General features: G+C 41.7%; 1 long non-coding RNA gene across 8 annotated transcripts in view; it reads left to right on the forward strand.

Moving 5' to 3' along the window:
• The window catches only part of LOC140618094 (uncharacterized), a 130,060-nt gene that overhangs the window by 98,923 nt on the left and 10,853 nt on the right, over nt 1-20,284 (forward strand). For 2 of the 8 annotated variants that reach the window (XR_012018276.1, XR_012018273.1), the window contains exon 8: nt 1,949-2,524. The exons of the other annotated variants lie outside the window; for them this stretch is intronic. This is a non-coding gene — a long non-coding RNA (uncharacterized lncRNA). Of the gene's footprint in view, nt 1-1,948; nt 2,525-20,284 lie in introns of those variants that run through there. 8 annotated transcript variants of the gene reach the window in all.

A 20,284-nucleotide genomic window follows, 5' to 3' on the forward strand; every position in this document is an offset into this window, starting at 1 on the left:
CAGGTAGGATACAGTGTCTATTTAATCAACAAATATTTATTAATTCCCTAGGAATTATAGGGTCGTTCTAGGGTTGTTTTGGTAAACAGGACAAACTGACTCCCTTGTGTATGTCGTATTCTAGTAAGGGAGACAGGAAAGAGATTAATGCAAATAAATAAATTCTATAATGCAGAGTAATGTGGAAGAGAATGACAGAGGTAGGTGTTTGAGATAGATTAATCACAACACAATACTCTAAGGAATTGAAATTCAAGCCAGATCTGAAGAGTATGCAGGAGTAAGTCATGCAGAGATAGTAGCCTGGGACAAAGCAAGTGATCCAGTAGGACAGGACAAACAGAGAGATGCAAAGAGCAGGAGAACTTGCAGTAGCACCTATCCCATTGGTGCTGAGCCATCTGGTAGTGGGCTATATCTGGAAAGAAATGATCCAGCTATTTAAACAGGATTATAGACACTTCAGAATTAGGGCATCGAGGAAAAGCTGACACCATGAAAGCGAGGTAAACTCTACCTTTACAGGTAAAGATTGACCTTTGAGATTTGGATAAAACTGAGCTGGTGAGGTTCAGCTGCCGCTGAGAAGAGATGTGGAGGCCTTGAAGCAAGTTTAACTTTGGAGTCCATCGGTTTTCAGAATTGAGGGTCAGGGGACCTCATTCTATGGGGTGGAGGTGGACGGTGGTTGCTTCCTTCTTGGCTTAATCTGCCATCCTGAAAATGTACTTGAGACTGGACTTTGTGTAAACTTTAACTACTGTGTGTCTGAATGGAATTAAACTTTAGAAAGAAAAAAATATATAAAGGATCCTAAATTTTCTCTTCTGCATTAGGCAGGTGAGAATAATCCAAAGTCTCTTGGGACCCCATAATATACAGAAATTCCCAAATCACTTAATTCACCACCCCTACTACATCATGAGGCCAAGATCTTGCTTTTGGCTCTTGAGGTTGCAATAGGGTTTGGTGATTCTGTTGGAGGAAATTGCTGTACATCCTCACATGATAGAGACTATTAATCCAGATCCTGCTTACTGCTTTCTGTGGATGTGGAATGCCTAAATTTCCTTCTCTAGGAAGGAAAAGATGCTGTGATGCTGTGGCCAAAAGGTAGAGTTGACTCTCTGCTTTCCATCGTAGGTTCTGTCATCTTCCCTACTAAGATTATGATATTTTTTGCGTCTTTTCTGATACTTCTCTTTGGTTCCTCTTCCTTTGGTCTATTCTCCAAAATTGTGGACTTTTCCTTGAGCATGAATTGCTTTCTACCTTTCAGGGATGGGGACCATTCTTCACCCTTTGTTCCTATCTCTAGCTTAGTCTACATGGTCTGGTCCACGGTCTTCTTCTAGTACTTCAGTAGGCCCTTGTTCTTCTTAGACAACCTACTAGTAGAGGGGTTTTTCCTTGATCTTTCCATGGACTCTTTTATTTTTTTAAGTTTATTTATTTAAGTAATCTCTACATTCCCTATGGAGCTTGAACTCCTGACTGTGAGATCAAGAGTCATATATTCCTCCAACCGGCATGAGCCAGTTGCCCCAGACTGTGTCCTTTAGTAGGATCAGCAGAAGGTCAACAAAAGACCTCACTGAACTTTGAAGCTATAGACCTGCCTCTTATGATTTCTTTTTATCTTCTGTGTTTCCCATAACTCTTACCTACTCAGTCTATGGACAGTACTCTGCTCATTATCAGGCTCCAAAAAACTACTTCACCCCTGCCTTGTGGTCCTTAGTCAAGCTTAGAGGAAAGTTAGCTTGGCAAAGGTGTAATTGGCTTGCCTACTCCATTTCCCTTTCTTCCTGGCTACTCAGCTAGACTACATTTCCTAGACTCCTTTACAGTTAGTTGTAGACATGTACCTGAGTTCTATCCAGAAGAATGTGGCCCATGAAAATTTTCCATGAGCTCTCTACCATTTTCTGTTTTTCCTACTTACCAGGTGAATGGAGAAGATTCTAACAAACTAAGATGAGGAGTCATGAGATGAAGGAGTCTGGGTCTTAACCAAACCAAGAGAACCTGGTGGAATTTATATGAATAAGAACTACATTTCTAAATTGCTGGATTGCTGAAATTGTAGAGCTTGTTTGGTATAGGGCTAACATTATTTACCCTAAATAATACAGTTGGTCCCATCTCTTTCCTAAGGTACTGCTCCACACAGACACACATACATTCTCCTAAACTTCCCCTAGATCCCAGACCACCTGAACAGGTCTGCAGGTCATTCCCAAGAGGCACTGGGTCTAACAAGGAGCACATGCATAAGAAACAAAGGCCCTTCTTTCCCAAACCAAATCCATGATAGTTAACTTTTATTTTTTTATTTTATTTTATTTAAATTTTTTATTTTTATGATAGTCACACACACAGAGAGAGAGAGAGAGAGAGAGAGGCAGAGACATAGGCAGAGGGAGAAGCAAGCTCCATGCACCGGGAGCCCGACGTGGGATTCAATCCCGGGTCTCCAGGATCGCGCCCTGGGCCAAAGGCAGGCGCTAAACCGCTGTGCCACCCAGGGATCCCCATGATAGTTAACTTTTAGTGAGCACTGGCTAAATGCCAGTCATTGTGGTAAGCAAAGGCAGATTTACAGTAAAGCCAATGAAGCTGAAATTTGGGACCTCTTCACATGCAGGACCCTTCTTAAGGCTCTGAAAGGGGACTTAGCATGTTCACATGGTTATGTTTTCATAAAATTTGCAAATGTAAATGTTTTCATTTATTTTAATTTGTGTGAGGGTATATTTGTATAAACTTCAGGCCCCACCAAATCTAGGTACAGCTTTGAAGCAGAATGTTTAATATGTGTTTTCAAATGGCATCCTCACAGCAACTGTGTAATAGTTTCTATTATTTTAGAAGAAATTACCAGAAGAAATTCGCTGCATGAAGACTTTAAGTCACTTGTCCCAGATCACCCAGCTCTGACTTGTTGGAACCAGGATTCAAGCAAAGGCTCTCAAGTCCAAGGTTGTTGAGGCCTGCATGGGGTCTCTAGCCCATGGGTTACCTGCATGTAGTCCAGGGAAGCTGAAGCAGCAACAGTGGCAACAGTTAGCATATTTCTCTTGGCCCCTCTGCATGACATTCTTTTTCTTTTTCTTTCACCCTAATTTCTTTTTTTTTTATTTTTCTTTTCTTTCTTTCTTTTTTTTTGTTTTTTAGATTTAATTTATTTGAGAGAGAGAGAGAGCATGAGTGTGGGGGGTGGGGAGGGCAGAAACAAACTCCCCACTGAGCAGAGAGCCCTAGGTGGGGCTTGATCCCAGGACCCAGAGATCCTGAGCGGAAGGCAGATACTTAACCAACTGAGCCCCCCAGGTGCCCCCACCCTAATTTCTTTAGACCCAGATAAAACAGGCTGGAGAGTTTTTTCAGGGCTGCATTAAAGTGTTAATTTCACACACTAGGAAGCACATAGGATTTAGCATCAAAAGACATGAGTTTTAGGATACAGAAACAATGGGGTGTAATGGCACAGATTTTGCCAAGAGATTGCTGGAGGTAGCAGTAAGCAATTGGATCAAAAGACTGTTGTAGGCTGTCAAAGGGAGTGGAACAGCTTCAAAGCTCATTACTGCCTCACTTCCTGAGGCTCACAGGTTGCAAAGGAACTGGAAGATGTGGAGAATAAACAGGCTGGCTTGGAAAGGGGGATTAAAACATGCAACTCCAGATGAGCCTTCAGGGCCAGCGGTGCCCAAGGGCTTGTGGGTGCATACCCAGCTGTTACCTGTGTGGGGGTTTTATCCGCAACTAATACACCAGCTGGTGGAGTTTTATTTCCTTGTTGACTTTTTTGCTACCACCTGGGGAGTCTTGGTAACTGTAAACAAAGATTTAGAACACTAATAAAGTGTCAGGCGCCAATTCAGTTGACTCTGTGCAGATACTAAAATCAAGTAAGCTGTGGATGAGCAGCTGGCATGGGGGACCCCAGCCACTTGGGCTGGTGGGAAGCAGGAGGAGGCCAGGAATAGGGAATGAGAGAGAAAGGGATTTGATTGCTGAAGTCCCTGTGTTCAGGGCCCATGGCTCAGGCACTTGTGGTACATGCTGTTGGATGGGCAGGAGATCCCAGGCCCTGGCTGCTATGAGTATTGGCTGCTAAGGGCTCATAAAGGCTCCCTTCCCCAAGCATTGCCCTCAACTCATGCTTACATCTTTACACTTCCACCAGGACAAGCCTATAGAAATGACTGACTGATACAAAGATACAAAAGGAAAATTCCCTTGCCTTAATGAGGGGACTGATCATGTCAGCATTGTGATTTGTGCTCCAGTGTCTTTCATGGATCAGACCAAGTTTAGATTTTACCTGAACACATGTCTTTGACTGGCTTCTTCCCCTATCTTGTCTGCTTTTCTCCCTTAGATGCTTCTCCTAAAAGTCCTTTCTCAATGCACTATAGGCACCTGATTTTCCCCCATCTTGAGCTCTACTTATGGGGATGACCTAACATGGTGCTTAGGGTTTTAGGCTGTCATTGCCACAGCCAACTTTGGTAGGAGGTGAGCAGGGTTTTGAAGTAGGCAGTACCCAGAGATGTGTATTCAGGCAAATCCTCCAGCTATGTGTATATGTAAAGGATGGTAGGTAGAGATAGAAGATATATTTTGAGGAGCAGGTGTCAGCTCCCAGGGAAAGGAAACAAGTGGGCTGAGAATGGATATCAGGGTCTTTTTTTTTTTTTTAAGATTTATTTATTTATTTATCATAGACAGAGAGAGAGAGAGAGAGAGAGAGAGAGAGGCAGAGACACAGGAGGAGGGGGAAGCAGGCTCCCATGCAGGGAGCCTGACGTGGGACTCGATCCCGGGACTCCAGGATCCTGGGCCAAAGTCAGGCTTTAAACCGCTGAGCCACCCAGGGATCCCCGGATGTCAGGGTCTTAACCAGGAAAATACAAGTAGAATACTTAGCAAGAAAACCAGAGAGAAATCCGGTGCTAGAGCCCAGGTCAGCAAAACCAGGGGCAAGGTATGCTCTGACTTGTAGTATACACGGAGGTCCAGGGATCTTATGGGACGCATCAAATCCTTGGTCTGTTGGTGGCAAAACCTAACTATATATTAGCCATGTGCATCTGGACAAGTTAATTTTCTTTTGTAAACCTCAATTCCTTCATTTGTAAAATGGCACATAGCATACATTCAAGAAATAGAAACTATTTTATTATATAAATAATATTCTAGGCCACAGTGGGTAATGGAATTTTTGTCTGCTATGTAATGGCCCTGGATTTCTACCGATGTCCCTGGATTTCTACCTAGGGCCCATTTGTAGATTTCTGGATTTCTACCTGGATTTCTACCTAAGGCCAGTTTGCAGATCCAAATTTGTAAAGTAAAGAAATGCAAAGCTATGCAATACGAAGTAGGGGCTGACATAATGGCCAAATCAACCTGCAAGGTCATAATGATGTTTGTATGATGATCAATCATTTGGCATTTTAAAGCCCAGAGCTCTGAGTTGCCATTTTTACATCTTCAGAGCCAGTCTTAGAAAAAAAGAGGAAAGAAGAGAGGGAGAGGGAGAGAAAATTATAAGCCAAGAATCCTCTAGCTGTGACCATCATTCATCCAGAATTGGACCCAAGAGGGTCTGTTAGGGAAAGTTGGACAGTCAATAGTTATTGACCCCAAGTCTAAAATTGCAAGAGTTTTTTCTACTTTGGCAGACACTACATTCACAATGCCAGATTGCCAGTGCCTAAATAAAACTGGAAATTCCAAACGACAAAAACATTAGGAACCCTGAGTCACTCAAACCTTCTTTCACTAGGACTATTCTCTACTCCCTCTATACTTCTAGTACAGAGTGTATGATCCTTTTTTTTTTTTTTTTTTAAGATTTTATTCATGACAGACACAGAGAGAGAGGCAGAGACATAGGCAGAGGGAGAAGCTGGCTCCCTGCAGGGAGCCAGACGTGGAACTCAGTCCTAGGACTCTGGGATTGCATCCTGAGCCGAAGGCAGATGATCAACCACTGAGCCACCCAGGTGTCCTATGTGATCCTTATTTTAGGAAAGGATTCAAAGAAGCAGATCTTGAGATGATAATTCACGTGCAATTTGGTTTATTGAAGAGGTTCTCTTGGGAAAAACTGGGTGCAGAAAGCAGGACAGAAAAGGGAAGAAGCAAAGTAGAGTTCCAGCCTTGGCGTGATCCTATAGTGGAGGATAGAGGAGTAAGTTACACCTCAGATTTTGGTCTAATCCCAAAGCAAGGGAGCTGGGCTTTCATTTTTCCACCCTAGTTCATTATTGGATAATGACCATTCTTGAGGACATAAAATCCCAGGAACTTCTGTCTCTCACTGACCACCCCAGTGGCCAAGGGTGGTTTTTTAAAGAGAATCAGAGTTGAACAATTAGAAGCAAAATACATAGAAAGGAAAGGAAGGCAAACTGAAAAGGTCAAAGGAACCCCAGGACATGTGAGTAAAACACCAACGTATAGCTAACTTAAGATGTGCTAACAGATACGCTAACTTATGCATACTTAAAATTATTTTAAGGGTCTGGAAAAGGCTAGTCAGTTCTGCAAATATGCAGTTTATTCTATACGCTTTAGTGTTATAAAACAAGTAAGGCATAGGATTTAGGATTAGAAGATGTCTTAGTTCTGGCTCTGACTCGTATAAACTGTGATCTTGAGGGAGTCACTCAACTTCCCTGAGCCTCAGTTTCTAGAGCTACAAAATGGATTATTATTTTATTTTTTAGTAGGCTCTCCACTCAAAGTGGGGCTTGAACTCATAACCCCGAGATCAAGAGTTGTATACTCTACTGACTGAGCCAGCTAGGTACTCCTAAAATGGGTTATTTAGCTTTTTATTTATTTATTTATTTATTTATTTATTTATTTATTTATTTATTTTTGTTATTTAGCTTTTTAAATATACATTGCTATTTTCTGCTAGATCCAGAGGTTTTGATATATGTGTTTTAAGACCTTGAATAGGATGGTAGATTTTTTTTTTAATTTTGTCTTGCAACTTAGTGTATTATTTTTCCTTTATATTTCAAACCATTTTAAGCCATATATATTTCCTATATATTTCAAGCCAATTCAAATACAGAATTGTTTCTTTTATGATATTAGGTCTCCTTTTATGCTTTTTGGCCTGCATTCAATTTCAATTCAATCTGATATTAATATAGCTGTATAGCTTTCTATTAGTTAGTAATTGCCTTTTTGTTCTTTTTCCATTTCTTTATTTTCAACTTTTCTGGATGATTATATTTTAGGTGTTTCTATTGTAAATCACACACAGCTGGATTTTTAAAATTCTGGTCTGATAATCATGTTCTTAAAGCTTAAAGCATAAAAAACTTAACAGAGTTTAAGTTATTCGGTGTCTCTCCCTCATCCTAAATAACCCAGGAACTTAATATGCTCGAGTTACTCACCGAACACCTTCCCCATCCATATTTTCCTTGGTAGTATTTGAATTATAGCTAGTTATATGAAAAATATCTTTCTCTTTTTGAGTCAATAGCAAACTACATTGATCATATTTTATAAAATTCTGTACTATTGTTTATGTACTCCATTTCATCTCTCTCAGGGTGTTTTCTTCTTTTGTCTGAAATACATAGTTTAGTAGTTATTTCAGTGAAGATCTGTGGGAAATTATCTCTTATTATTTCCATTTCATCTTGAGTAAATTAATTTCCTGTTGCTTTTTTTTTTTTTTTTTTTTTGCTCTTAGTGTTATTTCCTCATGTGTTTTGGAATTCTATTATTGAATGGAGGTTCTCTCCCTCCCTCTCTCTTTCCCCCATTCCCCCACCTCAACCCCCATGTCTCATAGTCTTGCAGATTTACATTCGGTTTCTTCTTCCACCACCTCCTAGGAACATTTAGTCAAAAGTAGGTCTTACATTGGTAGCTCACAGCTCCCAAACTTAACTGATATTGGAGTTATTACATACTCAGCAACTGAGGATGAAAGACTATTTCTTAAAGCTTCCCTGTCACACAGTTTTCCAAAAATGGTAGTTGAGACATAGTTTTAAGAGTGTATTTCAGTGTCCTTTAATGGGTGAGAAAATCTCAAACCTGGCTTCTGACTTCAGTGAGTTTGAAGAGTCTCTTCCTTCCCATGGGACACTTTTGCTCTTGTTACCACACAGCAATCCAGATTTCTCCATTGACCATTTGCTTCTGGATCTGGAGTTAAGTGAGTCTGAAAACTTAATCCCAGTTACTCCTCTGCATTCACTTCCATTTCTGGTCTTTGGAGTAGTTTATCTCAGTTTCTAGAAGGCGTTATTGTGTAAACTCTTCTTTCTCTGTGTCATATTTTGTGTGTGTGTGTGTGTGTGTGTCATATTTTGTATTAGCTATTCCTGCACAACACACTACCACTGAAAATTGAGTGGCTTACTGCAGGTCATTTTTCTTTTTAAAAATTTAAATTCAATTTGCCAACATATTGTATAACACCCAGTGCTCATCCCATCAAGTGCTCTCCTTAGTGCCTGTCACCCAGTTACCCCATCCCCCCACCCACCTCCCCTTCCGCAACCCTTTGTTTGTTTCCCAGAGTTAGGAGGCTCTCGTGGTTTGTCTCCCTCTCTAATTTTTCCCACTCAGTTCCCCTCCTTTCCCTTATAATCCTTTTCACTATTATATTCCACATATGAGTGAAACCATATGATGATTGCCCTTCTCCGATTAACTTATTTCACTCAGCATAATACCCTCCAGTTTCATCCATGTCAAAGCAAATGGTGGGTATTTGTCTTTTCTGATGGCTGAGGAATATTCCATTGTAAATATAGACCACATCTTCTTTATCCATTCATCTGTCAGAAGACATTATGTCTCCTTCCACAGTTTGGCTATTGTGGACATTGCTGCTATGAACATTGGTGCAGGTGTTCCAGCGTTTCACTACATCAGTGTCTTTGGGGTAAATACCCAGTAGTACCATTGCTGGGTCATAGGATAGCTCTATTTTTAACTTCTTGAGGAACCTCCATACTATTTTCCAGAGTGGCTGCACCAGTTTGCATTCCCACCAACAGCACAGGAGGGTTCCCTTTCTCCACATCCTCTCCAACATTTGTTGTTCCCTGTCTTGTTAATTTTCGCCATTCTCACTGGTGTGAGGTGGTATTTCATTGCGGTTTTGATTTGTATTTCCCTGAGGACAAGTGATATGGAGCATTTTTTCATGTGCTTGTTGGCCATGTGTAGGTCTTCTTTGGAGAAACGTCTGTTCATGTCTTCTGCCCATATCATGACTGGATTGTTTGTTTCTTGGGTGTTGAGTTTGAGAAATTCTTTATAGATCTTGGATACTAGCCCTTTATCTGATATGTCAATTGCAAATATCTTCTCCCATTCTGTAGGTTGTCTTTTAGTTTTGTGGACTGTTTCTTTTGCTGTGCAATAGCTTTTTATCTTGATGAAGTCTTAATAGTTCATTTTTGCCTTTGTTTCCCTTGCCTTCATAGATGTATCTTGCAAGAAGTTGACATGGCCAAGTTCAAAAAGGTTGTTGCCTGTATTTTCCTCTAGTATTTGTTGGATTCTTGTCTCACATTTAGATCTTTCTACCACTTTGAGTTTATTTTTGTGTGTGGTGTAAGAGAATGGTCCAGTTTCATTCTTCTGCATGTGGCTGTATTACAGGTTATTTATTCTCACTCATGTGTCTGGATTTTGACTTGAGTTTGGATAATCTGGGATGAGCTCAGCTGGGCAACTCTACTTCACTCTGCAGGAAATGAAAGAATAGAAAATCTGGATTTTTTTTTTTTATTGCTTGCTATCCAGTCACCTATTAGTTACCCACCCCACATTAGCCAAACTCAATGGTGGCCAAATGACTCGGGTACCATTGAAGAACCCATAAATATCCATCCCCTGTGGCACAGAGATGATAGAGAAGATGCAAAGGTCAAAACAGAATATCCCAGCACATGACCGAAGGAAAGTCAGAGGCAGTTGGAAAATCATTAGGAGACAGGGCATGCTCAAACAGAAAACCAAGACCTGCAAGTCTCAAAGGATATGATTGCCCAAGACATATTTTGTAAAATCACTCTTTTGGGGGATTTTGGAAACCTGTGACTTTTGGTTCACATGGGGGATACAGAGGCAGAGTGGACCTTATATCTCTAAGTGGGAAAATCTTGTCACCTTTGAAAGCTTGTCTTGCACTCAAAGAAATATTGCATCCTTTGAACTTTTTATTATGTAGGTCCCAGTAATCTAGTCTTTTGTACTGGAAAGAAGGAGAAGGCAAATTTTTCCATTCAATCAACACAGGAGTGGTAGTCAGGAAAGCTTGCCATTGTCAAGTTCTATGACCTTGGACAGTTCCTATGGCTTCCTGAGCCTCTGGTTTCTCCTGCAGAAAATAAGAAGGTTGAAATAAATGCCTTTAGGACTCTGAAAACTTAGTATATGTGGCTTATAAATGAGATGAATGGCACTTTTTTTTTAAATTAAAAAATATTTAGCACTGACTGTCCATGTTCTGGTCTCTTTACTGAATCACTGGGAATCTTGAGAAAGAACTTTATATTTTCCATTTTCCCCTCCCTTCATTTTAAAATTTATTTTTTTCTTTCATGCCTCTCAGGCAAAGGAAAGCCAGGTCTGACAGTTTCCCTGACAGGCAAAATGTGATTTGATAACGGTAAAATGAAAAAGCTAGAAGCTTGTAAATTTAGATTTCCAGCATGTGTACTCATTTCCTGGCCTCATGGACATCCCAGTAATTATCTAGAATTATACATAATTTACCTACTTCCATTTTCTAAGAAATTGTCAGCTTTAAGGTCAGAGTTTGACAATTTATTGGTTTGCCCTGCAGAAATAAATTGGGGGCATCTGGGGCTGGAGTCTCTAATGTGTGCAGTTGGGGCCATAGATGTGAAGCTGCCTCCTATTTATAGCTGAGCAAGCCTAATTGTTGCTTTTCAATCTAAATAGAAAGGCTCTGTTTACTGCTGCTTTTAATTGTAACAAGCTGGTGAAAAAGCATGCAGGGCCTCTTCAGTAAAGGCAATTCAATAAAAGCATTTTGTCAATAAATTATTATTGCCATCATGAAAACCATGCACAGCATTCAAATATAAAGCAAGCAACGGCTCAACTTATCCCTTTGATGGACCTCGCATAACGCTTTTAAATTTTCTTAATTCATTCTCTATCTCTCCCATTTTCATAGAATGTTAGAGCTGATAAAGGGATTGTGGATTTTCTTAATCCCTACCCTTCATTTTACAGAGGGAAATCTGATTTCCCTTTTCCTTCCATAGCATCTCTCAGCATGACTGGTTAATCCAGGAGTGGACATGTGGCTCAAGGGTAGCCATGTATAGATCTGGCTGAGCTAATAAATTTTCTTTCTTTGGGAAGTTGAACCACACACACACACACACACACACACACACACGTGCGTGCGCGCACAGGGACTGTTGCAGCCACCTAGCAGTGAAGGGCAGAGATACAGATTCTTGTAGCCTTAGGAGTGTGGCTGCCAGTAAGGACTATGAGGAAGTTTGCAAGTAAATGGAGAGATTCTGCAGAGAAAGCAAAGTAGAACAGATGCGCAGAAAGAAGAGATAGATACTTCAGTCCCTGAGATGTGAGAAAGCCCATCTCAGATTACAGAGCTGCCTGCCACATCTGCCACTGACCCTACTCACATGACAGCTCAACTGAGCCCACAACTTTCCAATTCAGTTCCAATTGCTAGCCTCAGAAATGTGAACTAAATGGTTATTGTTTCAAGTCACTAAATTTTGGGATGGTTTATTATGCAGCATTGTTATGGTAATGGGTAACTGATACAAAATGGTTGGGAAGTCCCGTACAAAGACTTATGTAGTCTTTGTACAAACACACAAAGACAAACACACCAGCTCCCGTGGACCCTGGAGCGTGGAGAAGGCTGAGATTATTTGTAATCCCTGTATGGAGCAAGCCCAGCCCAGTGGCTCTTGGCTCTGCCTTCTCTATCTTTGTTTAGGGACAATTTCTTCCTGATTCAGAGAATCTCAGATAAAATGAGACCCTGAGGGATATTCTGTTCCTTTCTGAGGCTACTACCCTCAGCTTCCCTGGTGAGATGGAAAGAAACCGGAGATCCCTTTTTTCCTGGAGGTCAGGTTCTAATTTCTCCATTCAACAGACTTCATTCCATACCTTCCACTCTTAGAGGCCCATTATTCCTCTCTTATCCTCACAACATTGTGTGTTGTCAAGGCTAGCCATGGGTCTTCTCTAATTTGTATAAGGAGTCAAGAGTTCTCATTTACACTCAGAGAAAGACAGTAGCTCTTTCACAAGCCATGCAAAAGCACCTAGGTCTGTTCTGGAAAGGGTTAGTGCCCCTTCAAGGTAGAAAACCTTAAGGCCCGGTGAAAAGTCAAGAATTGATAAATTCCAGAATCCCTTTTTACACAACGGAAGATGTCCCTCTAGCTATATTTCCAAGAAACATTTTCTCCTCTTTTTTAAGACCAACTCTGTCTCTGGATTCAGAGGAGCCAGGATAGGCTTAGTTAAGATTTTTCTGTTTTGCTGTATCTAGACAACTAGCTAATGATCTGGTTTGACTCAGTGTGATAGAGGAGCTTAACCCTTGCACCCTTGGTGCTAAGTGTCTGGGGGGAGGGGCAAAGGGAGCAGAGAGCATTTTTGGAAGGACCATCTTGTTTGGGGTACTGTACTACGTACTGCGGGTACATTACATCATTTGAGTCTTGTCACAATCCTGTGACATGGCTACTCTTAGTATCTTCATTTTATAAATAATGAAATAGAGGCTCAGAAGGGAAAGTATTTGACAAAGTTTACCCAAGAAACAGATCAGTGTTCCTTCTTGAACCCTACTGGACCTTGCTAATTACAGGACATCATATCCATTTTCCACAACACATTTTTTTTTTTTAATTTAAGAAAAAGTAAAGATAACAATATGATAACCACCTAAAATCCATTATGAAGAACTGATCATTCCTGGCCTTTTTTCTTGTTTCAAATATTTTAAATATTAAATCACTTTGACTCTTACTTACAACCTCATCCTACTACCTTCTTTTCACTCTCACCCTCCAAGAATAAATCTTTACCATTAGTCTCAGGTTTTTTGCTTCCAGCCCATTTTTCTATATACTTCAGATATCTTTCTGGGGGTGGAAAGTGTCATTCTCCTTACTGCTTCCTTCCAGGGATTTTGTGAATCCCACTCCTTAGAAAGTGCCAGAGACCTCTGCCTGCCCCTCCATGCTCCGTCTGCTCCCCATCCTCCCCCAGTGGTTTGTGAAGTTGCTGACAGTGAGCCCAGACAGAGCCGTGGCCAAATGGCCACCACTGCTCCCTGCTGCAGACACAATCCTTCGCTCTCAGCTCAGGCTGGTATTGTTCGATTCCAAGGACAATTAGGAACACTGCCTGGCATCTGTTTCCTGAGTTGTAGGGCAACTTGATATGATGCCATCTAGTGTCCTGACCTTTGCCAGCAAGAGAAATGAGGCATTACCCAAAATAAAACAAGTAGACAAGAAAGAAAGACAAAGAAAGATAGAAAGACAGAAAAACAAGAAAGAAAGAAAGAAAGAAAGAAAGAAAGAAAGAAAGAAAGAAAGAAAGAAGAAAGAAAGAAAGAAAAGAAAGAAAGAGGTTTTGACTAGCTTAAAACAGAAGCTTGAGTTTTTTTTCTTCTGTTTTATCACCACTGCACTGCAGGAGATACTGGAGGTATCCTACCTGTATCTCCCGCCCTTACTTCTTCAGTGCACAGTGGCCAGGCCACCAGCTGCCAGGACCTACATACCTCTGGGGCCACTCTGCTCAGCATGGAAAGTTGAAATGATGGAGAATTAGTGTCCCCTGAGAGCAGCTCTCAACAAAGGATGGATGTGAATTGATGTATAGTACAAATATTCCAGCTCCCTCTCAGGTAGGACAACAAAAATTCTGTGTCCAACATTTCCAGAGTTTTCCAATGGCATTAAGCTCCAACTGCCCAGAGTGCTAGCTGGCCCAGTTAGGTACCCTTTACTGGCTGCTTTGCTCTGTGTCTCAATCCCCTACTCCCCTGACAGTATTTCCTTTACTTCCCAAGTAACCAAATATACCACTTGCTTTAATATCTTTGTCTCAGGATCTCCTAACCAAACAAAACATCTCTGTGGCACATTGCAAAAATGGCCACCTTCCCCCCTTTCTATTTCTTTAGCCTGTGATGTTACAGCCCCTCCCATCAAGCAGTAGGCCGGTCGTGGGTCTTGCTTTTCCCCAATAGAACAAGGCAGGAGTGACAACAGGAACCTTGCACACATCTACTTTTTCCCCAAAACTCATAAGCAGTAATAAATGGTTGCTTTTTTTTTAAGCCACTGAGCATTGAATGATTTTTCGCAGAACAGAAACCAAATGTTCCAACCCCCAACCCAAGTCTACATATGAAGCCCTCTTTTATGTGTATTTACTTGAATGACAGTATTGTTTTCCAAAAAAGAGGGGTGGGTAGGGAGATTTCTCAGGCACAGAGAAGTTAAATGACCTTCTCAGAATTGCCTAGCACAACGTGGCTGGCAGTTGCTGTGGGTATCCTGGTCCATTATGTTGCTCCAGGGCTTCCGTGCTGAATCACCTTGTCTGTCTGGGTTTGCCTACAAGCTGCTGCATTTTCTCTCCACCACGGCTGCCAGCCTGGCTGCTGGTTTTTTCCAAAGCTCTATCTTCACAGAACTGTGAAGTAGGAGGACCCTGTGTTTTCACGGATTGTGCCTATGACATATGTGTCGGATTGGGATTCAAGCGCCTGCAAAGCTGGCTCAAGATGGAGAGCTCCCCCAAAATACTGCAGTTGCTGGATGCTGGAGAATTTATGGAGCCTTCAGAGCCAGCAGGAGAGTAAACAATGCTGAATAGAGACAGGATGCTTAATCCTGGCTTTGCCTCTGGTATCTGAAGTCTCTTTCAGCTCTAAAATTACAGGATTAGGGGATGGAGTAGAGCTCACGGAGATACCAAGCAATGAGGTTAATTGTCTAATTTAAGAAAGTTCTGGTAGGCTAGAACAGTGGTTCTCAAACTGGGGTCCCTGTGCATCACCTGGAGACTTGTTAGAAGTGTAAAGTCTTGGGCCTCATCCCAGACCCTCTGAATCAGATTCTCTTGGGATGTGGCCCAGAAATCTGTGTATTAAGAAGCCCTCCAAGTGATTTGAATGCAGGCTTAAGTTTGAGAACAGCTAATGTAGAGCCATGTTATTCCGAATGTGGCTCGGGGCATTCACATCATCCCAGAGCTGGCTAAAGAAGCAGAAGCTCAACATGATCTCCTTAGCCCTCCTGAATCAGAATCTGCATTTAATAAGATCCCTAGGTGATTTCAGTGCACATCAAAGTGGAGAAGCCCTGGGTATAGATTCCTGGTCTCCAGGTTTGAAGATTGTGATTCATTAGATCTGGAGTGGGCCCCCCAAGTTTACATTCCTAAAAAGGTTACACTGCTGACCCTTCAGGGCAGGGATTATATTTGGAGCAGCAAAACTCTAGATTTTAGGCCAGGTTTAGAATCTTGGCCTTGGGATGGTTTCAAGCCAATTAAACTTGGTTTGAGCCACTCTACAGATGTGCAGGCTGTGCACTGCCCAAGTCTAGAAGGTGGGAGTTCACACAGACTATGAGTCAAGAACCTGAAACCCAAAGCTAAGTACAAGAAGAGGCAGGGGCTGGCTAACGAGTAGGTTTTGGAGAGAGAGCTGGGTTTGAATCCTAACACTGCAGCTTACATAGTTGTGTGATCGTGGGAAATACATTGAACTCCAAGTTTCAATTTCCTGTCTTATAAAATGGAGATGATCATACTTGCCTCACTTATACAAGAGATACGATGGTCAGTGCATAGCACAAGCCAAGGGAACAGCGGGTGTCATCAGACTTGGAGGCTCCTTCTCTTTCAGTCTCATCCTGGCTAGCGGCCTAATTGCCTGGTTCGGGCTGAAGGCCAGGTGAGTATGATGGGCTTTTCTTTAGAGCTCCCGGGGGTCAGATGAAGGTGAGATGGCAATAACTCAGGCTGTTTATATTAGGAACACTTCCCACGGGTTTGTTTGCACAAATCGATTCATAAAAATGACCAACGTGGTCAATTTCAAACCACACCCCAGGTTCACCTACCAAAGTCACAAAAGACAGTAAGCAGTCCCTGGGTCTGCCAAGGCTCCCTGCGGTGCCCCTGGACTCACGCAGAGGCTTTGTGAGGGCACTTTGGATAACCAGGCAGGGAAATCGGCCCTCTTCCATATAAGGGCCACAGCTAGACCCTTCCTGTATTTTTAGGAGAAAAAGACAGTCAGGAATGCTCTGACACAAACCTAAAGACCAAATTAAAGTCCAAACTTGGGGAGATGGATGAGGGGAGAGCCATTCTGGGTACAGAGCAGACAGTGAGATACTTTGAAAGCTCATCAATAACAAACCAACCGGGGCAACATTAAGAGGTCAGAACGTTTCTGACCTCTCACCATCAAGATGGTGTCAGAAACTAGACATCCCCAAATTTTCTTTTTAGGAGAAGTCTTCTAGAAGAAAAGGATTTTCTTTCTTTTTCTTTCTCAGGGTGGGGGGGAGTTTTTAGGTGGGAAGGGCAGCTGCTAGACAGGATTTCATCCTAAAATGACCACTAGAGGGCCTCAGAGACCCAGGAAAACTTTTCCAGTTTCCAAGGAGAGGCCCTGAGGCCCTGAGACGGAGCTGGTAGGTCTGGTTTGGGTGGGGTGCGGGAGGGTGGAACACTAGGGGTGATTTCTGAGAACCTTCTCAGCAGATGCTCTTGTTCCCATGAGAAAGAAGTAGCCAACCTGTTAGTTAAGTTAGGTAATTAATTGATCAATTTATCCACTGATAAAAGATGTCTGCATGCAAGACCCTGTTCTGTCCTTGGAGTGAAAGTAAAGATGAAAGTACAGGACTTTTATAAGTGAGCCGCTAGCTCAAAAGAAACCTAGTTTTAGTACTGGTATCAAGGACAGGATTGGAAGGTATGGATTTAGTATCCCATTACTTTCATGTGCTGCCCCAATAAATAAGATTAAAATCAAAACAGCATTTTGCTATGCAAATATAGCCTCAGGTGAAGTCCCATTGGGCCATACATTGGCCCCTCCTATATAGAAATTCTAGCACCGTCCTCATTGGCACTTTGCAATGTACGTTGAAGCAGAGATGAAGCTGTCTTCTCTATTACTGCTCAAACACCCTTAAAGTGTACAGAAAGGACACCAAAGAAACTCATTTAGAAACTCATTTTTCCTGAAGAGATCTAGAAAATAAGACAGCTATCTAAGTAGGGGGACATGCTAGAAGATGACCTACCAATGTGTGTTCCAACCAGAGAACTGCTGGTCCTGGGAGCCAGGAGGACAGAGCATAGGGCAGAGTCTGCTGGGGGAAGAGATTCCTCTCCCTTAGCCTCATGGCTGGCTCTACAGCCCTCCCAGAGGGCATTTTGGCTAAGGAAGCCTTTTACCAACATGACCTAAACCTGCCACCCTCACTCCCACTCCACCACAGCGGCAGCAAATTTATTGAGTAGGAAAGAAGGTTCCTGAAAGTTGGAGAAGGGTTGGGTCTCCCAGTCCATGGGTTTGCTCTGGGAGAGCTGAGTCCTAGATGACTTGCAAATATGGTCTCCTCTGTGCAGAGCACTTCTGGAAAATGAAAGAAAGTGGTTTGGTTTCAGTATATTTCCTTGGTTATAGGAGACAGATGGATAAAACAGATGAGATGAATCAGATTATATTAAGCAATATAATTATGTTTCCCTTTTAATAGAAATTTCCTTTTCAGAGGCTAAAAACCCAATGAACCTCTTGTATGCCAGTTTCCCATGGATGAAAGGAAGGACGTTTTCCCTGTGAGACTCTCTACTGCTGTCTGGATCCCTATGTCCAGCCCCTGTTGCTATTCTCTCCAGATGACATAGTCGGCTACATCAGTCCTGTAGATCCTGCCTCGATCTCATTGTTCTTAGCTCCTTAGTTCCCACCACATTAAGTTACGCATCCTTACGTGGCTACCAAGGACAGGCCATCCTTTTCACATTATACCCATCCTTTACTCTCATCCTACTGGTCATCGCACTGTCCAATAAAGAATCCTTGACATTGACCCCTCTGAGTGTTTACCCATGCTATTCCCCTTGTTTGGATACCCTTTCTTCTTTCTGGCATAGAAACTGAACCCAAGCTACATTTTCTTCAGAGTCTTTCTTGACTACTTAATCTTACTGACTTTGAACTCACTTTTGAGTTTCTTTTCCTCGTTGTTATCTTATTTTAGGAAACTTGATTGTGATTTGACAATTAGATGGCTAGGTTTTTGAGGGCAGAGGTTTGAATGTAGCATCTCAAGACCCCAGAATAGTGACCCCATGCACACATGAGAAACACAATTAGCATTTGCCTGGTTAACTCCTATACATCCTTGGATCCTAGGTTGAAGTTCACTTGCTAAAGGCAGCTTCTCCCAATAGATCCACATCTCCTACTATAGCTCCCCAGGGAACCATGTATCTCTTCTGCATAGCGTTCTTCAAAGATAGGAATTTTTATTTATTTGCTTTATTTCATTACTCTGTTCCCTCCATGAAGGCTTTATCTGGTACAGAGTGAGTACCCTGTAAATATTTATCTAAATGAATTAATAAATGTTGGTTGGATGGCTGAACTGGAATATGACGCGGACTTCTTGGGGAACGAGGAGAACAGAGTTAAATATATTACTCTCCCATGAGCTGGTATCCTTGAGCACAGTCCTAAAAAGAATCTAACAGCAGAGGCTCAGATGGACCAAATCAGCAAAATCATTTTCATTATTGGAAATGACTAACATAATATTTTCTCAAGAATTCTATGATCAAGTTATAAAAGTAATACATGTTTATTGTGGAAAATATGTAAAGTTTAAAAAATTATAAGGAAGCAGAGGAAAATAACTGTAAATCTACTCCTCAAAGACTTTTAAAAAATAATATTTTCTTCCAACACTGAATAAGCACTTTTTTTTTATACACACTGGAAACCCTACTGAATATACAATGTTGGATCTTGCTTTCTTTTAATTACTTAACATTAAATGATAAGTGTTTTTTCTTTGTTATTGAAAGCTCTTTGGGTTGGATTTTAATAGGTCATAGAGTTTCAATTTTAAATAGCTCCAGAATATTCTACTGTATGAATGTACTCTGTCATTCCCCAATATAGGACATGAGGGTTAATAAATGTGAGTTTTGACCCTTATGATTTTTAATACATTCTAAAGATAAATGGGAGATGTGTGGCAGACTTCCCCAGGTATTTCAATGCAATACCTACCTTTATTACTGGCATATCACCTTGGCTATCCAGATCTCGGCCCCAAGTGAGTGCTCCTCATTCCTGGGGTCTTCATCCCCAGTCCCTATTCCTCCATCTTCTACTTCTTTCTTTGTAGCAGACACTATTGGTGCCCTGCCCATATACTGTCAAGATTTCTGTACATGACAATGGCTTCTTACTGCAAGCACCCCAGATTCTCTGCTTAAGGATTTTCTTGGCTACAGGAGCACGCTCAGTCATGAGTGAGGCAGGCTGGGAGTGCCAAAGTACTAATGCCCCCAAATAGCCCTTAACCAATAATAAACGGGAATTAGTGGGTAATACCCCAGCTCCTCCTTACTCGTGAGGAACAAGTTGGAGGTGTGTTCTACACAGACCTCCCCACCAGGGCTGAGTTACAGTTGCCCATGGGCATAATTCATTCATCAACACACCTGTATTAGCTTCTTTTCCTTCATTGCCTTATTTCCATATTCTCCTACTGTGTTTCCTAGAATCACCTCACAAACCATTTGGATTCAAATCTTTGTTTCAAGGTCCACTTCTGGGGGACCCAGTTTAAGACACCCCACTTCTTAATAATGAGTTCTAGCACTTTCCAGCTTAGAGAGTGCCTCTTCTTTTCAACTAAAGTGGAAGCTAAAAGTCTAAATGATCTAACACATATTTTAAGGAACAGGGTAAAAATGCAAAACCATGCCAGATGGCTGACTCTTTATCATCAGAACGTCTGATAGGAAAGCTCCCAAGAGGGAATAAATTATACAGAGGCTCTGGTCTCTTTGGAGGTGACTTTGGATTGTTCTTTCTTTCTCATTTCTCTCTTCATCTGCTTCCTCTGCAGTAGAAGTCATCCTAAGATGAACTATTTTTGCTGCCAATCCCTAATTAGGTTTCCAGATGCAG

This window comes from Canis lupus, chromosome 26 (genome assembly GCF_048164855.1).
Source record: "Canis lupus baileyi chromosome 26, mCanLup2.hap1, whole genome shotgun sequence".
Taxonomy (NCBI): Eukaryota; Metazoa; Chordata; class Mammalia; order Carnivora; family Canidae; genus Canis; species Canis lupus.